Here is a 20,056-nt window from a genome sequence, read left to right as displayed (position 1 = left end):
GTCTTAAGCTTTCCCTTCTGAAGGTAACAGGGAAAAAATAGTGGGTCATGGAACAATCCCTTCCACTGTTCCTTTTGTGCGATAATAGCTTGATTTCCTCTTCTCATTCAAGTTCATTTCCACTTTTTTGCTCCTTGGTTAGGGTAAAACTCTCCTATCTTATATATGAGATCTTGAGTATGTGCCTCCATTGTTTTTATAGATAAAAGAATCTTAGGCTAAATGGAACTACAGATTTTAACCTGGTTCAAGTTTCTGCTCCCTATAGAATCCCTTGAGCATCATCTCACAAAGTTACTGATCAGTTTCTGCTTGAACATACCTGGTTATAGTGGAGAATTTCATTGACAACCTACTGCATTTTTTCATAGCCTAGATCATGAGAAAAATTTTCCTTACCCTGAATTAAAATGTGCCTCTTGGTCACTTCCACATCTTTTCCTCACCAAGATTGGAGAAAGAGGGGGATGCTTTCCCTCTTTATGGAAGAAAGAGTGAGGAAAACTTTACTATTTGGTTAAAGGTTAAAGATTTTCTGGATCTAAGCAAGGTAGACAGAAAAACAATGTCAACAATAGTAAAACAGCCATACCACATCTGAATATGGAATCTTACTTTATGTTGACAGGCTCAACATAGGAGTTTTACTCTTCATAAAATTTCAGGTCCTTTAAAAGAAGGGAGAGGGATTCCAGAAATGTATAGGAAAAAATGCCAGAGATGGGAAAAATGAAATCTAAGGTGAAGGGGCAGGGATGTGCTAATGCCACGGATCATCTTCATTGAGCCTCAGACTTCCATTCCCAAACTTGTAAAGCAGTCATCATTTCATCTTTTGAATAAGAGTCCTCAAGCTTTTGTCTATCTTTTTCAGGTTCATCAGTGTATGATTTTGCTGAAAAAAGCCTCGAGTTTGGCAGTCTCTTGTTTTAGGTGCAGCCTAGGGTTGGTAAAATGTTCCTGAAGCCCAGAGCACCAGCCCTGGAATGTTATCAGCTGTAGGAACCAGGAGATGGACAAACTAGTTTGACCTGCTTCACCTGGGGCTGTATCTGAGAGTATGTCTGAGGAGGCAGAAACTTCATCAGGTATTTCTGAGTTCTTCATCACAGGGTCTTTGAAGCCGTTTTCAGAGACAGGAATAAAAATATCCAGGCTTACACTGTTTTCTTCCTCACTGATGAGACCTAGCTCAGTTTCTGATCATCAGATTCCCTTTGGCATTATTCTTCTTTACTGCATAAAAATACATACAATAATCTGTCGGAGAATTACCAAGGTAAGGGTCTTTTTTTGTTTGTTTTAGTTATTTTTCAGCTAAGAAACTGATGGAAATATACTATCAATCATGCTGTCTCATTTTTATTTGATACCAATCATCAAGGACAACTAAGGAGTTTGCACATTTTATGTAGCTAACTTGTTCTCACAATTGCTCTTTTGGAAAAGGGCTTTAAAATCTGATTTTTTTCTCCCATTTTGTAACTTGGCAAACCAAACTTTGCTTAGAAGCTCACTGAAAAGCAAGAACAGAACAGAGCCTCAGTGCCAGGCTATGGCTTGAACCTCAGGGCCTCTCTGCTTCAAATGTGTTAGGTATTTGTGAAGTTATATGCTCTCTGGCTTAATCTAGGAATTACCCTGCTTATTTGCCTATATTTCCCCTACTTATTTTTCTGTATTTGTCTTCATCATCAATGTTCCACATGCAGATTTGAGATTGTAGATAATCTATGCATGTATGTAAATGCACACACATATATGTGTGTGTGGAGGAGGAGGAGGAGGAGGAGGAAGAGGAGAAGTAATGGTGGTAGTAGTAGTAGTAGTAGTAGTAGTAGTAGTAGTAGTAGTAGTAGTAGTAGTAGTAGTAGAACTAGGGCAGTTAGTTGGCTCAGTGGATTTATTCAATGCCAGGTCTGGAGTCAGGAAGCCTCATTTTCTTGAGTTCAAATTATATGACCCTGGGCAAGTTATTTAGCCCTGTTTGACTCGGTTTCTTCATCGATAAAATGAACTAGAGAAGGAAATGGTAAACCACCCCCAATGGAATCACAAAGAGTTTGACTTGACTGAAATATCTGAACAACACCAGAATCATGTAGAACATATGTGCATATAATAAATATAAACAGCTATATATGCATATACATTATATAATGTATGTATGTAACAACTATAATTTCATATGTTTTCATATATGTTACATATTTTACATTTACATTTTTATTTATAAATTTCTGTATAAAGATTGATAAATTCTTATGTCCATCATAATTCTTACTCCTAGTGTCCTGGTCTGGACTTGTGATTTCTGTCTGTATATAGACGCTCTGCTTATGATCTCCCTCTGATGAGATTACCCACTCCATTTTAATTTTTATACTTATATTATTTACATTACATTACATTAGTACTTTGAAAAACATTCAACATGGAAAAAGCAACATACACAAAGATAAGTTGATTCAAAATATATAAAAGTAACATTAAAAATATAATTTGGGTAGAAGATACTAACAACTTGGAGGATACATAGACATTTATTAGAGATGATAACTGAACTTGTCCTTAGAGAAAATTAAGGATTCTAAGAAGTAAAGATGAAACGAGAAAGCAAAGTAAGCATTTGGTTTTGCTTCTCACACATATTAAATGAACATGGGTAACTAATTTGGTTTCTTATGTCCCAAGCAACTTTTTAGTAAGTATAGTTTGCAGGCAAATTGTCGATCTACATTGGCTAAGGGAATTTCCACACCATGAGTTCTGAATATCCTATAAAATGACATGCCTTTTCACAAATTTCATAATTATAGGAGCAAAGGATCATTGATTTTAGACCTTAAAGAGGTCTTGTATCTAGCTGAAACCATTTCAATTGAATTAGGAAACTGAAGCCTAGAAATATTAAAAAAAATACTAAGGACACAGGTACTAAATAAAATAGCATATCCAAAATGAAACCTGAATCTTATTTTAAATTCAGTGCTTTTGTGATGAGCAAAAAGTTGATGTATTCTTAAGAATTCCATAATTGTATGAAAAAACCTAACAATTGACATATTTAAGGTAGTTAGTGTACTATAGAGGACATGGGAATCCCAAGTGGCCCTGAAACAAAGAAATTCCATAACCTCATCTATCTGTCTCTCTCTGTCTCTCTTTGTCTCTCTGTCTCTGTCTCTCTCTCTCTCTCTGGCTCTGTCTCTATCTCTCTCTATGTCTCTCTCTCTAGAGAGAGAGAGAGCTGTATGTTGAAGTATACAAAACTCTAAAGTTATCTAATATCACACAGAAAATCAGATTAGAAGTCCAAACACCAGTTGGACTCCTGGGATGTTTTATGAAGTTTCAAAATTAAGATATTTTTTAATCATTAAAAGTGCTTTTCCTTTGACTATTTCATAACAATCAAGTTGAATTTGCTAATCCCTTATCCTTAATATAGGTTTCCAACAAAAGACACAAAAAATGTGAATTAGTTGACTAGTTGCTTAATTTATTAATAAAGCCCTATAGTAGCTTGCATTTTTGGTTTGTTACTATTATATTGGAAACAGTTCTGATAAGAATTAGAAACTTAATCATCTTGACTTCAATAAAATATTACTTTTATTAGGTTATTGAACTAAATTCTCTAAAGAATTTCAAAAATCATATTAAATACCTACTAAACAAGTGACATACATTGATATGAATTTGGTAGAATAAAAAGTCCTTTACTGAAGGAAAAGGCAGTACTTCTTGTCAGAACTCTGTCACTGTATGCTTTGGGATTAAAAACTCTCTCCTTTCTGGTCTTCAGTATCCTCCTTTGTCAAGAAAATGCATTAGACCAAACTGGGTCTCTTTACCTTCTTTATATCATAGACTTCTTTTTAGTCTGGTGAAGCTCATGAATCCCTTTTCAGAATGAAGGTTTTTTTTAATGCATAAATACACAGATTACAAAGTAAATGCATTTTGTTGAAATAAAGATGTATTTTTCCCCATACAAATTCATATAATGCTAAAATCAATACACAGGAACAGGACCTTTAGTTTATTATGACATTATTTATTTATATATTTTCCAAGTTTTTCTCTACCCATATTGGGCTGACAAGATGCAGAATTTTTAAAGACTAGAAGCGCAGCTTTGCAATCACAAAAACCTTGTTCCAGACATGCATCTGGCACATGCTGACTTTGTGACTAGATAATTTGCTTAAACTTTGAGGATCCTGAGGCAATTCACAAATACTAAAAATTAAAATGGAGTGGGTAATCTCATTATCAAAGGGAGATAATAAGCAGGAAGTCTGTAAAATTCACAAGTCCAGAACAGGAGACTAGGAACAAGAATTATGTTGGACATAAGATTTTATCAAGTTTTATACAGAAATTTATAAATAAAAATTGCAATTAAAGAGTAAATTCAAAGAATTGGCTTCTTACTATATTACAGGTATGATGGACTGCTTTAAAGGAAAAATGTAGTAGAGGTGGTTTCTTTGGTCTTAAACAACCATGGTTTGAAATCTGGGAGAATGAATTTTTTCCAACAATACTTTGAGTCATATTTAGCCTCTCAATACTTGGATGGCAGTGTTCAACAGAAAATGAACTCTCAGACCAGCCAGCTTGGTCACAGGGCAAATTCCCTAATGGTCCTCCTTAGGAAGCCTGCCTAAACAAACCTCTCTGAAAGAAATATCCGATTAGTAGCCAAGAGTAATGGGTCCAAAGAGTGCTATGATTTCCACTAACTGTTCAGGTCAGCAGCATTCTCACTCATCCCTGAAGCTTTTCCCTCAGTCAGCTCGAATGAGACTGTCCTAAAGAGCTGGCAATTCTTTTTTTTTATTTTTCTAGTTATTACACAATCAGTAACTTTGGGGGAAAAAAAAGGTTTCTCCTCACTTGAGTATCTTGAAAACCTCCCTGCATTATAAATCTGTCTTGTTCATCTTCAAACAGATACAGTATATGCTTACCTCGGCAAATTTCTTCTGCAAGTGAAATCCCTGCCTCCTTCATCTGAAGGGGAAGGATAAAGAGGAAGTGAATGGGATTCTTACAAACCTGATAACATACCACTGGGGAAGCATCAAGAATGAAATAGGGAAAAATAATAGCTTTTCTGTCCTTCAGTAAACTCTACAACCCCTGCCACAGAGCTTGAGTATTTTAATGTGAAATCATCTGCTAGATAGAATTCCTTCAAACAAATCACAAGATTAGAAAAGGGAAGGAATTTCAAAGTTAGTAAAAAAGAAAACATTGTTGATTGATTTTGCTTTTGTTTTTGAAGTAATGACCTTCATTTTGTCTGGGATGAACAATGATGCCTCCCCCGTTAAAAAAACAGCATAAAGCATTTCAGCATCTATGAATTTCAAGAGTTCTAAGAGATCATCTAGTGTTACAACTTGATTTTAACCAAATTTTTTTCTACAAGACTTTTTTAACCTGAGGTCTGTGATTTTTTTAAATTCATTTGAGAATTGTATTTCAATATAATTAGTTCCCTTTGTTTCGCTAGCATTTAAATTCATTATTCTGAAAAAGGGTATCTAATAGGTTTCATCATAAAGGGTTTCATGGTTAAATAAAAAAATATATAAAATGACTTTAAAAATTTCTCCTCTACTATATGTGTGATGTGTACATTAGAACTCTGCCTGATGATGGAGGCAATTGGTACAGAAAATACAAACCCAATTGGATTCAAAATATTTTCTTTTAAATTCTAACACTATGGGTGGCTAGGTGGTGCAGTGAATAGAGCACCAGCCTTGGAGTCAGGAGTACCTGGGTTCAAATCCAACCTCAGACACTTAATAATTACGTAGCCGTGTGGCCTTGGGCAAGCCACTTAACCCCGTTGCCTTGAAAAATCTAAATAAATAAATAAATGAAATAAATTCTAACACTACACTCCATACCCATCAATAATCTTGGTCACATAAACTGCTTGAGACTCAGTTTTTTCATTTGTAAAATGTAGGTTGCAACCAAATCCTTTCCAATTCTAGAGCAATTGTCCTGTGATCTTTAAAAATGTTGTGTTAGGAAGATTTTAACTCTGGCACATTAAAATCCTACCTTTGCTTCTCTGCACCTTCCATTCTTTGCTCCTGATGGACTAATTAAAACAAATTTTCATCTTTCTCTATAGGATATGATCTCCTGTCATTTCACCTTTTTGATCTCTTCCCCTACACACATTGACCTTTCTACATTTGACAACAGTTTTAAAGGAATAGGCAATTTTTGATTCTTAGGATATTCCTAAGTCCTTTGAAATCATGTTATTTGTACTGATTCTGACTCTTGGTGAATTCTCAGCACTGATAAAGCTAAATTCTCTCAGAGTTACTTAGGGCAAATGATTTATCCAAGGTCATGTATCTAATATGTTATCAGATGCAAAGTTTGAATTCATGTCTTTCTGACTACAAGGCTAGTCCACTACCCACCATGTCATTTGCTTCTTTATTGACTTTTGGGAAGAATTTAGTAAAAGACAGAGCAATTCAAAATTATTTTTATTAAGCTATCAAAAATGACAAAGCTTGTTGAATGTGAATGAATTGGAGCATAACTAAAATAACTCTCAAGAACTTAAGAAATACTTTTGTCACAAAAAACCTTACTAGAAAGCATAAATATTTTTTTTTTAGGTTTTTGCAAGGAAATGGAGTTAAGAGGCTTGCCCAAGGCCACACAGTTAGATAATTATTAAGTGTCTGAGACCAGATTTGAATTCAGGGACTCCTGACTCCAGGCCAATGCTCTATCCACTGTGCCACCTAGCCGCCCAAGTATAAATATCTTAAACCCATTTTACAGATGAAAAAATTGTAATTCATATAAATAAAATGGTATCTAATAATATTGAATTTAAGTGGCACAGTTGGAATTTAAGCCTATGTTAGAACTTTAGAACTCTTTTTACAATTTCCTCCACTCACCCTCAATTAGATGGATGAAACCCAGAGAAGTTAACTAGGCAATTAGTTCACACCAGAGGCTTGGAGTCAGAAATACCTGAATGTGAATCCTGCTTAGATACCCCTCCCTACAGTGAATCAGCTTTTCTAAGCCTTAGTTCTCTTACCTATAAAATGGGTAAGTTGAATTTGAAAAGAAACTTCTTAGGTTTCTTTCTTTCCTAAATCACTAAATCATGTCACAGGACAAGTTGGTAATAGAGTCAAGATGCTAACTCCTATGCTAGAACACTTTCCACCATACCATTCTCCATTTATAATGATTGTTTTTTAAGTTCTTCCTAAAAGATAGAACATGGAAAGATATTGTCCCTATTATAAAGAAACAAATTGGGGGCATGGTGAGGGTGAATTGAAGAGAAAGTCAGAAAGACCAAGCCATTATCTGAATTGCATTTGTCCTTTAATTCACTTTGCCCTCTATATGAAATTCAGCATAAAGACATCTGCCAATATCTGAAAGGCTTCTGCCTCTGCCTGAATTATGTTTTTAAATTAGACCCTAAAGCCGCCTTCTAATGCATTACTTTCATTGACTAAAGCATGTTCACAGTCCAGGACTACTCCCCTGATATCCTTTATTTAATCAGCCTGAGAATGGTAAAGAATCATCCTCGTCCAGACATAAATCTCTGCCATATCCTGCTGACTTTTACATTTCACCTCCCTGAAAATGCATGACCTCCTTGAAAGAAAATAAAATAGATAAATATTTTAGTAGGGGGGAGGGGAAAGTAACTATCTTTTTTTTTTAGGTAATCAGTGAAATGTATGCAAATCTGGCTCTTTGCATCTGAGGTGGCATCCTTGTGCACCACAGGAATTGCTGCTGTAAACAGCTTTAGCCTTTCCTGCTAAAAGGTTACATGAGTGATTGATATGTTTGACAAAGAAACTTAAGGTCAGGAGCAATAAAATCAATTTATTATTTGCACCACAAGTGCAGGACAAGAAGTTAAGTATATTGCATGGTGTCTAGTTACTCATCCTCTCCCTTCCCCTCTCCCCACCCTCTCCAATTGGCACTTTCAAAGTAATGGATAATTCTGAGCTTGGCTGATGTTTCTTTCTCAAATGGGGGTTCTTGACCTTTATTTGTGTCATGGAATCCTTCAGCAATCTGGTGAAGCATTTTCAGCATGATTGTAAATGAATTAAATAAAATTCAATAATTATAAAGAAAATTGAATATATTGAAGTAGAGTTACCAAAATTTTAAAGCGAATAAAAACAAGTTAATGGATACTAGCCTAAGTACCTCTGACCTCTGAGAAAGCCTATTACTCAAACTATCCAAATATTTCATTTGCAGCCAAGGGATTCAAAAAACACATTAATTAAAAACAAAACCAAAAGAAATAAAGAAATGAGCCTCTTGAGAGAACAATGTGAAATTAAAAGGAAGCTATTGGTTAGAGTTGCACAAATGAATTACTAGCCATATTAGGAGGCTTTGAGCTAGAGGACTGAAATGTTTCCTGTCTTGATCAGCCATTAATTGTTCTGTGATCTTGAGTAAATCACTGCAATCTCTAGGTTTAAGTTTTTTTATCTGTAAAAAAACCAGGCAAAACAGAAACAAAAACAAAAACATCTTCCACTTCCCCCTTCCAATAGTGTTGGTCTAGATTTAATAATATACATTCATCCAAGTTTTACAAAAAGCTTGTCTCATATTAGTCCTCCAGGGTGCCTAATGCAAATATTTTTATTTAATTTTAACAGAATAACAAAGTCCATAATTGAAAAGGAAGAGCAGAATGAGCTGAATTGTTTTCCAAAAGTTGCCAAGTTCTTTTACTGAATCCAAGTTTCTCATAATAGACAAACCCTTCTTTTCAGTACAGACATTTTATAGGTATTACTGTACCATCTCATGGCCGGGGAAGAATTAGAAATGAACATCAGATAAAGAGTAATGGAAAGGTGAATGGTGGCCTTTATTTGACTTTTGATTCATTGTTGTCCTTTATTCTCCAAGAGGACCAAAATTATATCACTATGTTAGAATCAAGTTACAGTATGTCCAATAGTAGCTGATCAGTCTAATATGAGTTTAGAATGCCAGAGCTTGGGCACAATTATGCCATGTGAACATTTGCAGTGGATTCTCTAAATTTGCAATCTGGTTGCTTTTCAGGTACTACAATTCTGTTTTGCATGACCAAGCAACGAAATGGCAAACCACTTTGGTGTCTTTGCTAAGAAACACCAAATAGAATAATGAAGATTTGGTATGATGGAAACAATCAACAACAAGAAAGGAAAAACATCAAAAATAAGAGGAAGAAGGGATATCCTGAAAGAACTGCATGCATCACAGAGAGAAAAGTTGACTGATTCCATTGCAAGTGTGAAAAGGACCAAGACAAAAGGGAGGTGATGCCATGACATGCAAGTGAAATGAAACTAAATGAGGGAAGGTTATTCAGTCACTAATCTGATTTTTTTTTTTACTTTAGAATCATCTGGGTCCAGTGACCAGATATGGATCAGGATGACTAGAGATGATCTTAGACAAATTGGGAGACCTTGACCTTTTTAAGCAAAATCTTTGCCAAGCTTCAGTTTGACTGGTAGTAGTAGTAATAGTAGTAGTAGTAGTAGTAATAGTAGTAGTAGTAGTAGTAGTAGTAGTAGTAGTAGTAGTAGTAAGCAGTAGTAGCAATAGTAGTAGAACTTGTTCGCAAATAGTAGAAATTGTTTATAATTAATAGATATGTCTATTTCTTAAAGAAAATCTCATCAAAATCAATGCTATAAAATGCTTTGTGTTAATGTTAAAAAAATTTCAGCCTAACTGAAGGATATTGTAATGTATTCTAAACACAATAAATAGCACTCATAAATTTTCATTCATACATACTTTTTTTTTTTTGCAAGGCAGTGGGGTTAAGTGATTTGCCCAGGATCATACAGCTAGGTAATTATTAAGTGTCTGAGGCTGGATTTGAACTCAGGTCCTCTTTATTCCAGTGCTGGTATTCTATCTACATTCATACATGCTTTGAACTTTGTCATAATCTAACAAGATTGGAATGTGGCCTTTCATTAGCAATAGCATCTGACAATTTTTTTCCAGTCCATATGACCAAAACATTCATATATCCTACTGGATTCTAACAATTTGTGGCCTTAAGATATCTTCTTTAGCAATTCTATTATTCACCTTACATGACCTGACTAGTATCCCTTTATGCAATAACCTTTCTGTAGTGCATCTACCAGAGTGTTTCTTCCTTGCTTCTCCCCCAGGTTATGGATTTTCTAAGTTTCTAACTATTATAAGTAAAGCAAATATAAAGGAAATTATTCTCTATACATCTTCCTCATATGTCTTAAATTTACAGCAGAAGTGGAAAGTAATGATATAAATCCATCCTCATCCCCATTTTCCTCATTTTTCCCCTTGTAGGCTTGGAATTGCCTTCAAACAAAAATTTTAGATCTCTAGAGTCAAGTCTTAGCATAAAGACAAATCAGGCTTAGGAAAATTGTGAATTTTCAAGTCCTGTCAATCTTCAATTTCACAATGCATTCACCATTAGGTCTTTCTCTCTGAATTGCTTACATTTCCTTTTCTAAATGTGTACTATCATTTGTTTTCATTATTATTTATTACATCTTTTCTTCAATACTTACCTCCATTTAATTATCTGTCTCTTTGTTAGTCAACTTACATTGCTTAAATGCTTCACAAAGGAAGACCTCAAAAAAGGATTCCTATTTATAGTCTAATGACCTAACTTATAGGAAAGAACATGAGTATGTAGAAAACACAATATTTACAGGAGAATTTGCAGTGAGGTCTCGGGAGGGAGAAAAACAAGATTAAGGAGGACAGGAAAAAGGTTTCTTAGAGAAGATGGAAATTTCAATGAGACTTGTAGGAAACTAGGAATGCTAAGAGGTAGAGATAAAGAGGATGATCATTCTATGCATAAGGGGGCAGCCTGTGAAAACATTTGATCCAAAGGTGGCTATGATGTGGGGGTGGCAGTGTCACTGGTTGGCAGACTATGTTGAGGGAAGTAGGATATAAGAAGACTGGAACAATAGAAAGAAACTTGGTTATGAAGAAATTTGAAAACCAAGCTAAGCTTTTTATATTTTATTCAGGAGACAATGGAGAGTCACTGGAGTTTGTTGAATAAGGGGAATGATAAGGTCAGATATACATTTTGTTGTTATTATTTAGTTGTTTCAGACATGGTCAACTCTGTGTGACCCCATTTAGAGAGCAACTGGAATGGTTTGCCATTTCCTTCTATACCTCATTTGACAGATGAGAAAACTGAGGCAAAGGGAGTTAAACGACCAGCCCAAAGTCCCATAGCTAGTATGTGTCTGAGACCAGATCTGAACTCAGGAAGAAGAGTTTTCCTCATTTCAGACTATTCACTTTGCATCTTCCTGCCCCATGCATTTTTAGGAAATTTGATAGCTGAGGACAGAGTCAAGAAGCTACTTGAGGTAAAAAAGATGAATCAACAGGCTATTGCAATAATCCAGGCATGAGGTAAGCATTTGCACTAGAATAGTAAGATCTATGTTCTTTCTTTTCTTCTTCCTGTCTTTTCCTCTCTTCCTTGCTCCCTCTCTCCATTTCTACCTTACTTTTTTTTCCCCTTTTTTCCTCTTTCTAACCTATCACTCTATCTCTTTGGAGAGAGAATCTAGATTTAGGATTTCATTCATTGGGAATGGACAGTCCCAAATATGAAAATTCATTTCTTTGATACAGATTGTAGCAAATGATCTTTAATTTGTCATTCTTAGAAACTCATGTGGGGAATCTGAGAAGATCACAGGTCTCTGAATCTAGAATCTGAAGCGGACTGAGGAGTCCTTGAATGTGAATGTCATTTTTCAGACCCAGAGAGATGAAATGACTTGCCTTAGGTCATTCAAGTGAAACAGTTGGAATTTCTATCCTGTTCCTTAGATTCCAAATTCAGTCTTCTTTCTATTATACTATTCAATGTGTTGGTAGTTTCTTACATAAAGTTAATATAGATTTAGGCAAAACTTGAGACTGTGTATTAGAGTTGGTGCTGTCTCCATAATATCACACTGTTCTCACCTCAAATCACTTTTTGTTTGATCTGTAGGTCAGATTTCATCCTCAAATTGTAGAAGAAAAGGAATGCAAAGTAACTCCCAGATGAAATTTATCAGCTAATGCTGAGCTTTTTTAGACCAAATTTCTTTTATTAGGGGAAGGGGCTATTTCACCAAACATTATTTGTATCCAAGCAATGTCGATCCAGGTGCCAGAAAATTGCAGGCCAGTAGGAAAATGGTGTAATCTGTGATTCCATCTGGCCCATGAATTTCCAGTGGCCTTGCTTATAGATTGTCAGAACTGTTCATTAAGTTTGTTGTGAAACCAAGGGCTTAATATCTGTAATTTGGAGGGTTCAATAGGAAGTTAAATTGAGTGAAACTATTTTTGAATGACTACTCTGGTTTCGGAGAAACAGCCGACATTGCAGCTAGGGAGAGCTACATTTTGTGGCTGTACCAGGAATTCAAAATTATTTATAGGGCTTTTCAGTGAAGAGCTTTGTTGGGCTAAGTTGAGAAACTTTCTTACAAAAGCCAGCAGTGCTGACAAAAGGAAACATTTCTTGTATAGATAGGTTATCAGCCACAACCACATTACTTTAAATGGCTCAAACAGCGAGAAGGCTGATGTTGTTTTCTGGATTTTTTGTTTTTCTTTTGGGTCTTTTTTTCTGTCTGATTTGTGGTTATCTTCAATTGCACGCAGGGTGCTGCAAATGTTTTTGCATGTAATGATGTATGTTTGAATATGATTGAATGCCTGATATAAATGGGATCCCTATTACTGGGGGTCCTTTCATGATGGCTATTTATAACCAATGCCTTAGTAATGTTATTGATAATGGAAACATTTATCCACTCGCAGTATGAAAGGGAAGCTCTCTGGGCTACAAAAATGGCATCAAAAAGCAGATGGAAATTATGACAAATGTCCTGATGCTTAAAATAAAGAGAAGAAGCCTATGGCAGGGGCGATGCCAGAGAACCAGTTAATGTCACCACTTCAGATTTGAAGAGGAAGTAGACAGAGGTAGATAACTCATCTGGCCCTGCTTATAGATAGATGAATGATAATATAGCCCACCCCCCCTCCTTTCCTGTCCCCATTCTGATCCTTCAGAGCCAAAATTGCTGAGAAAAACTTTATTTACCTCATGGGATGAGGCTTGGAAAGCTGAAGGATTTCAGCCTGGAATATTGATCCAACAACATCATTTCTAGAGAGCTATAAGGAATCATAACAAACATTGCTACTCCTTCCTCCCACTCAACTTCACTTTATTCCTTTGAAGGTATCTTTAGTTAAATATATAGTTAAAGAATATTTTTTCTTCTAATTCAAAAAGGGGTTTTTTAGGAGAAATTGTAGTTTGCAGTTTGGATAGTGTTACTCACATTAAGAGCTCAAGATTCTCTGCCAAAAATTAAAATCAATGGACTTTAAAATTGGCTCTGGCATCACCTAGACCAGGTGGGTCCAAAGAGCTGCAGTAGCCCTCAAGGCCCAATCTTGCCTGGATCCCCTTTATTTGTGGTCAAGAATGAGTATTGAATTCTATCTGAGGCTCTTAAGGCATTATTGGTTGAGTGATATAGCCCAAAAGAGCTAAAAGGTTGGACACCCTGATCTCATTACATCCTTTGTCATCTATTGTTATAGACTTGGATAAACCAGGGACATTTGCATACTTTTATGAGTCTATAGAAGATTTTAGTGAACATAATAGTATGACCATAATAAAAAGGTACACACATGCACATATATATATATATGTATATACAAATACACATGCACCATATGAATTACTAGACCACCAAACGTGTCAAATTGGAATGGAGATGGCCTTTATCTAATCAAGATCACTTTTGGCTTGGTCAATGATAGAGTAACAACTTTGCCAACAAGCAGTAATTAAATTTGTGATTTTTTTCACAGCAGGTGCCCCCTTGTGTCTGTAGAAGAACTTAACATCTTAATAGTCTAATATCAATCAATCAGTGAAGTATGAATTCTTAACCTGCTTAAAGGTCAAACACTCTGTTATATGCTTGTGGTAAAAAGATGAAAGGAAAAGAATTCTTGTCCTCTTTGACCTTATATTCTAAACGGGGAAAAAGTGTTTATCTCTAGAGCTATACTGAGAATATATGTGAAACAAATATAAGTTAGCTTGTGAAGGATGTACACTGTGGCACTTTACTATGTACCAGTTGATATTCTGTGCACTAGATAGAAAGATAAAAAATGACCCAGTGCTTATTTTCAAGGAGCTTCAATTGAATAGGAAAGGTTAGTAAATGGAAATCCTAAAGAAATATAGAAAGCAGGTGATGATAATGGGGTAGAATGCTTAGAAAGGGCTTCATAGAGTAAGAAAATCTCTAATATTGTTAAGATGAAGTGAAGGGCTAGACAAAGAAGAAGGAAGAACCTTATAGGGAAAAAAATTGAGAGGAAAGAGACAAGACCAAATGAGCATGTTATTTGTGAAGGAATAAGAAAGATTAGATTTTATGGGGTAGAAAATTTGTGTATCAGAGAAGTTATAGATGGGTAGTAGAGAATGTAGCATATTTTAATGCTTTGGATTCAATTAAATCAATGGATAATATCCATATGAACTCAAAATCGATATGTCAACAAGGAAATGTCAAACAAATGGATGTGTCATGAAGATTTAGTTACTGATGCAAGTTAGATCATTGCCACCAAAATGACCAAAAAGTAATTCTTATGAAGTGTGAACTTGTTACAAGATGTTACAAGAAAATCAAAGAAACTGTGCAATGTGGGTGGCAAGAGTTTTTCACCTTCTATATACACATAGAGATACTATTAAAAGACAGGACCTATATATCTAGATTTTACTTTATAAACTTAACTTCATAAACTTACTTCAGATTACAAATACCTATTTTAAATATACAAACTTCCAAATATCCTTTAAGAATTTAACAAATAAACTCTAATGGATTATTATCACAGAGTTAATATACAAAATAACCAAGACCTAAGACAGAACCATATAAATTCATGAACAATGTGTTCAATAGATGCTGCTATATTGAATACTTATGACCTCCAACTGATGAAGGATGAAATAGTTTCCAAAATATAGAGAATTGTGAGAAAGAATAAAAACAATTTAGAAATAGGAGGAAGTATATATCATTTGTGCTATTCTGTCTGCTATGGGAGTTATTTCAAAGATGCCTTCAGTGGGCCTACTGAAGATAAGCTTGCCATCCAGTGCTTTTATCAATTATAGAAAGCAATAATTTTCATCTGCCCAAACAAGGATTCACCAAATATTAAACATGAAAGAACAATCTTAGGATAGCAACTTGTCAGAATGATTTCAATCTGAACAAAATGAATATAAGCTGAGCAAAATAAAAAAAGAATCTCAATACCAATAACAATAATGATATAGATAATAATGATAATGAATTATATTGATTTTTGAAGACTACAAATTTATAAATTATTTTTGCACAATAATTAACTTGATCCGATGAAAGTTTGAGAATAGTTAATATAGATATTTTTGTACCTATTCTGAAAAGAGGCAACTGAAGTTACCCTTGCAAGGCTACTAGAAGGCTTACTTATTTCTATACATTGAGATTTTACAAAGGACAGGGAAAAACAGTATGATAACTCTGACCCAGGTCTCCAAAAAAGATATAAAATGCCTCACTGGGCTATGTAAAAGCAAAATGAGACAGTTTGATAAGGAGACAGCTTCATGTAAACACTATCCAAAGCAGTCTAAAGCTTAGTGACACATTGGAAATAAAAACTAGCACAGTAGCTTGTGGAAGAGAGAAGGATGGTATGGTTTCCTTGAAAATCACATGCGCTAAAAGAAACCTTCTGGTTACTTATGATATTAAAGTCACATAGATAGTGATGACAACTTTGACAGTCTAGTTCCTCTCTGACATTATGCTTATGTAACATAAGCTATAACAGCATTGACAGATAGACCTAATTAGGTTTCTGTATAGCCAGGGCACACTATTTGAGCATTATATGAATATTTTCTCATATAAGCAATATGTCAGGCTGACCTTATCTGAGCATCCCTAGTTTTAACAAAAGCCTTTGAACATCCCTAGTTGGTCTGACATGAAACCTATTGTATATCCTATCATATGCATGGAAGGGAGACCCCACTGATTGGCCACCCTAGATCTTTAAAATTAGTGAGATCAAGTTGATCACTTTCTTTTGCCATTTTTTGAATGAATTCTTTTTGGTGACTTCTATTTGATGCACTCAATCTGGATGCCATGAACATAATCAGTGAGAAAGGAAGGACTTCACTTTTCCTACTTCCTCTCTTTTATCTCAGATCCAAGCAATGAACTTGAAGGTGTTTCTTTCTGTTTTGTAACTGGATCTCTGAAACCTCATTGTTTTATAAGGGTGTCCAATAATTGTTATTTTTGTGCCACTGGAGACCAAGATCTTGGGGTTCTCATAGTCCTGGCAAGGATTTGAGTATGGGTTTATTTGAGCTCAGGTACTCCTGACTCCAGGGCTGGTGCTCTAACCACTGTACCACCTAGCCTCCCCGAGCATGGGTTTATTAATGAATGGGAAACTCTTTGTCCTCTTTAAAGAATTGTATGCAAAGACTGGATGGCCACTTGTCAGGGATGTTGGAAAGAATATTTAGTCAGATATGAGAGGGATTAGATAGTGTCTGAGGTTACTTCCAACTCTGATATTTGAGAAAGCACCAAGCTGGCTAATTTCAGAGAGTTTAACTCCAGGATTGGATACCAGATTTGAAAATTTCTTTCTTCTCCAACCTCACTCCTAGTACTCTATACTTTTTCTAATCCCAAACAACTACTCTGGCTGTATCCAACAAGGTTTCGTATGTTGTCTCCTTATTGTCATCATCTTGAATGAAATTATTAATTAATATCATGTGTCACTTGACCCACTTTTTCTTAAAAATTAGGTTATTTAGTTTCCAATTAATTTTAGGTCTATCTCTCCTTTATCTTATATCATTTTAATTGCATCAAGAACTGAAAAGAATGCATTTCATATTTCTGCCTTTCTGCATTTGATTATGAAGTTTTTATGCCTAATACATGGTTAATTTTTGTGTAGGTACCATGCAATATAGAAAAAAGATATATTCCTTTCTATCATGCTAGTCTTTTCTCTCATACTCTTAAAAACCTCGTCACCCTAGAAGTTTCTCTTCAACAATGGATTTCTCACATATTGAAATACTATTTTAAGGAAGACAATAAGCCAGCCCTATTTTTATTTTTCTCCAATCTGCATTTTCTCTTCTTTCATTTTTCTTTTGTGTGCTGTTTTTCTCCCATTGGAAGACTGTAAGATCCTTAAGGATTCGTACTCTTTTCTGCTTGTAATTCCCATAGCTTAGCACAGAGTCTATTATATCATGAATCCTTGATAAATGCTTATTGACTTGACTTTCGAATTACTGAAAAATTCTGAAGTCACAGAATCATGTATTGAGAGCTGGAAACGATCTTTGAGACCATTTACTGCATTTCCCCTTGTATAAGATGTTCCTATGAATAAGACATACCAAAATTTGGGGGCCTGAAATTTGAAAGAAAAAATGTAATGCATTAAGTTATTGAACTTGTTTTATTCATCATAAAATTCATACTACTCCTCACCATTGTCAAAACTCCCATCCATTAACTCATCCTCATCTGTGTTTGATGTAAAATCACCATCTTAGGAAAGTGAGATCAAGTTGATGACTTTCCTTCTTACCAATTTTTTGAATGAATTCTTTTTGGTGACTTCTATTTGATGTACCTAATCTGGGTGCCATGAACTAAACCAATGAGAAAGGAAGGACTTCACTTTTCCTACTTCCTCTTTGACTGCTCTCCTGTCTATGCTCTGGTCTGTGATTGACCACCTGGGCCCACCCTGGGCAAGTCTGGTACATTGATGCATGCTTAGTCCATTCTCTTTCATGAACCTGAAGCATTAATTGTGTCTTCCTTTGAAATCAGTAACTTCTTTTTCATCAGCAATTCTTCTGGCCTCTTGTTGAAACTTCTTTGTGGACACAGGAATTCCAATTGCCCTTTGCTCTTCAATCTGTCTCATCAATTCCCTCTTTGACTCAGGCCATTTTGCTGCCTTGCCTCTCATGACCTTCCTCTGCCAGGGCATCTTCAAGAGATTTTTTTCTTCCCATAGCCAGTCTTGGATTGTTTTTTCAATTGGAGGAGGACCAAACTGTCATTTATCAGCACAATTTCCTTTCACATTTGCAAATTGGATCACTTTGAAATTGAATTCAGCACTGGACAAAAATCTTTTCTGAGCCATTTCTGAGCAGAACATGGCAAAATGTAATCTAATATACTGGTAACAAATGCAAAACAATGAGCACAAAGATGACAAGCATGAAAAAGCAGGAAATTCAAGTTAAAAAGAACTACAACCATTGTATAAGATGCTCCCAGTTTTTAGACCCCACATTTTAAAAAAAAAAATAATGTGTCTTCTACATGAGGAAATACAGTAATTTAAGTATCCTATTTTGTAGTTGAGAAAACTATGATGAAGAGAATCAACAAGTCAATAGAGATTTATTGTCTACTACATTCCAGTTACTGTGCTAATAATCACTTGGTATAAAAAGAAAGGAAAAAGTTCCTGCCTTCAAGAAACTCAAAGTCTAATGAGAAAATAAGACATAAAGAGAAGCTGAAAGGGGGAAATTAGGCACCTTGCTAAGGCCCTTGTTGAAGTACATGGAGAATGCAGCCAGGTGAGAAATGAAGAGATGGTGCCCTTCTTCCATGGAGAATTCAGTAGAGAGACCTAGTGACTTATTCAGTGTCACACAGATACAAGGTAGAAAATCTAGGATTCAATTTGGGTCATCTAATTCTAGATCTGGAATCTGAATACTTTTTGCTAAGATAAAAACCAAGAGGAGAGTATATTCAAACTGATGAAATCATACTGTATTATTTTTAAAGCTATTGAAAAAGTTGAAATATGGTAAGCAAAAAAATATTGCAGAATTTAGAGTTATCTTCATAGCAGCTCTTTTTGTAGTGGCAAAGAATAGGAAATTGAGGTGATTCCCATCAACTGGGGAATGGCTAAACAAGTTATGGTACATGAATACTATGGAATATTATTGTTCTTTAAGAAACCATAAATGGTCAGACTCTAGAGAAGCATGGAATGGCTTATGTGATCTGATGCTGAGTGAAGGAAGCAGGATCAAGAGAACAATGACACATTAACAACATGTTGAGAGCATCAACCTTGATGGAAACAACCCCTCTCAGCAGTTCAGAGAGCTAGGACAACTTTAGACTGGCTATGGACAATGCTATCCCCATCCAGAGGAAGAAAAACAAAACAAAACCAAAGCAAAAAATTCCCCAAAACCCTTTAGAATTTGATGAACACTTTATAAAAATTGTCTCATATCTCTTTCCCTTAATCCTAATTCCTCATACTGAAAATGACTAATCTGTAAACATGTTTATCAAAAATATGTATGTACAATGTTAATCTGACTTCATTACTGAGGGGAGTTGGGAAGGGAGGGTGGAAGGAAATTTTATAACTTGAAAATCTACATGTGCATCTGAATGAATGTTGAAAAAACTTTCACAACATGTATTTGGAAAAATAAAATATCAGTAAAAAAAGGATTTAGTATCATCAAAGTTGGGTCTGAATCCATTCTCCACATCTTATTTACCCTTTTGACTGTAGTTATATCCCCTAATCCATCAGGGGCTTTGTTTCATCTTCTGTAAACTGAGGTTGAAGGCAGGAACTGTGTTATACAGTTTGGGAAGGGCACTGGGTTTGGAATTACTACCTTTGTTACTTTATCTCCTAGGGCCTCAGTTTTCTCATTTACACAATAAAAATGAAAAATCAGATGTCCTTGATAGTATGATTAGATTTTAAAATTTTCCTGTTCTCTAAATCTTCTGAT

At 35.1% G+C, this 20,056-nt stretch overlaps 1 long non-coding RNA gene across 1 annotated transcript in view; it reads right to left on the bottom strand.

The window, feature by feature from the left end:
* Nucleotides 1–671: 671 nt before the first annotated feature.
* Nucleotides 672–20,056, bottom strand: part of LOC141504542 (uncharacterized) — a 70,301-nt gene continuing 50,916 nt past the window's right edge. Inside the window, exon 3 of the long non-coding RNA XR_012473407.1 lies at nucleotides 672–1,236. This is a non-coding gene — a long non-coding RNA (uncharacterized LOC141504542). The remainder of the gene's footprint in view (nucleotides 1,237–20,056) is intronic.

Source organism: Macrotis lagotis, chromosome 1 (genome assembly GCF_037893015.1).
Source record: "Macrotis lagotis isolate mMagLag1 chromosome 1, bilby.v1.9.chrom.fasta, whole genome shotgun sequence".
Classification (NCBI taxonomy): domain Eukaryota; kingdom Metazoa; phylum Chordata; class Mammalia; order Peramelemorphia; family Peramelidae; genus Macrotis; species Macrotis lagotis.
Note: the sequence above shows the minus strand (reverse complement) of the source record. Positions and strands in the feature narration are given on the sequence as shown.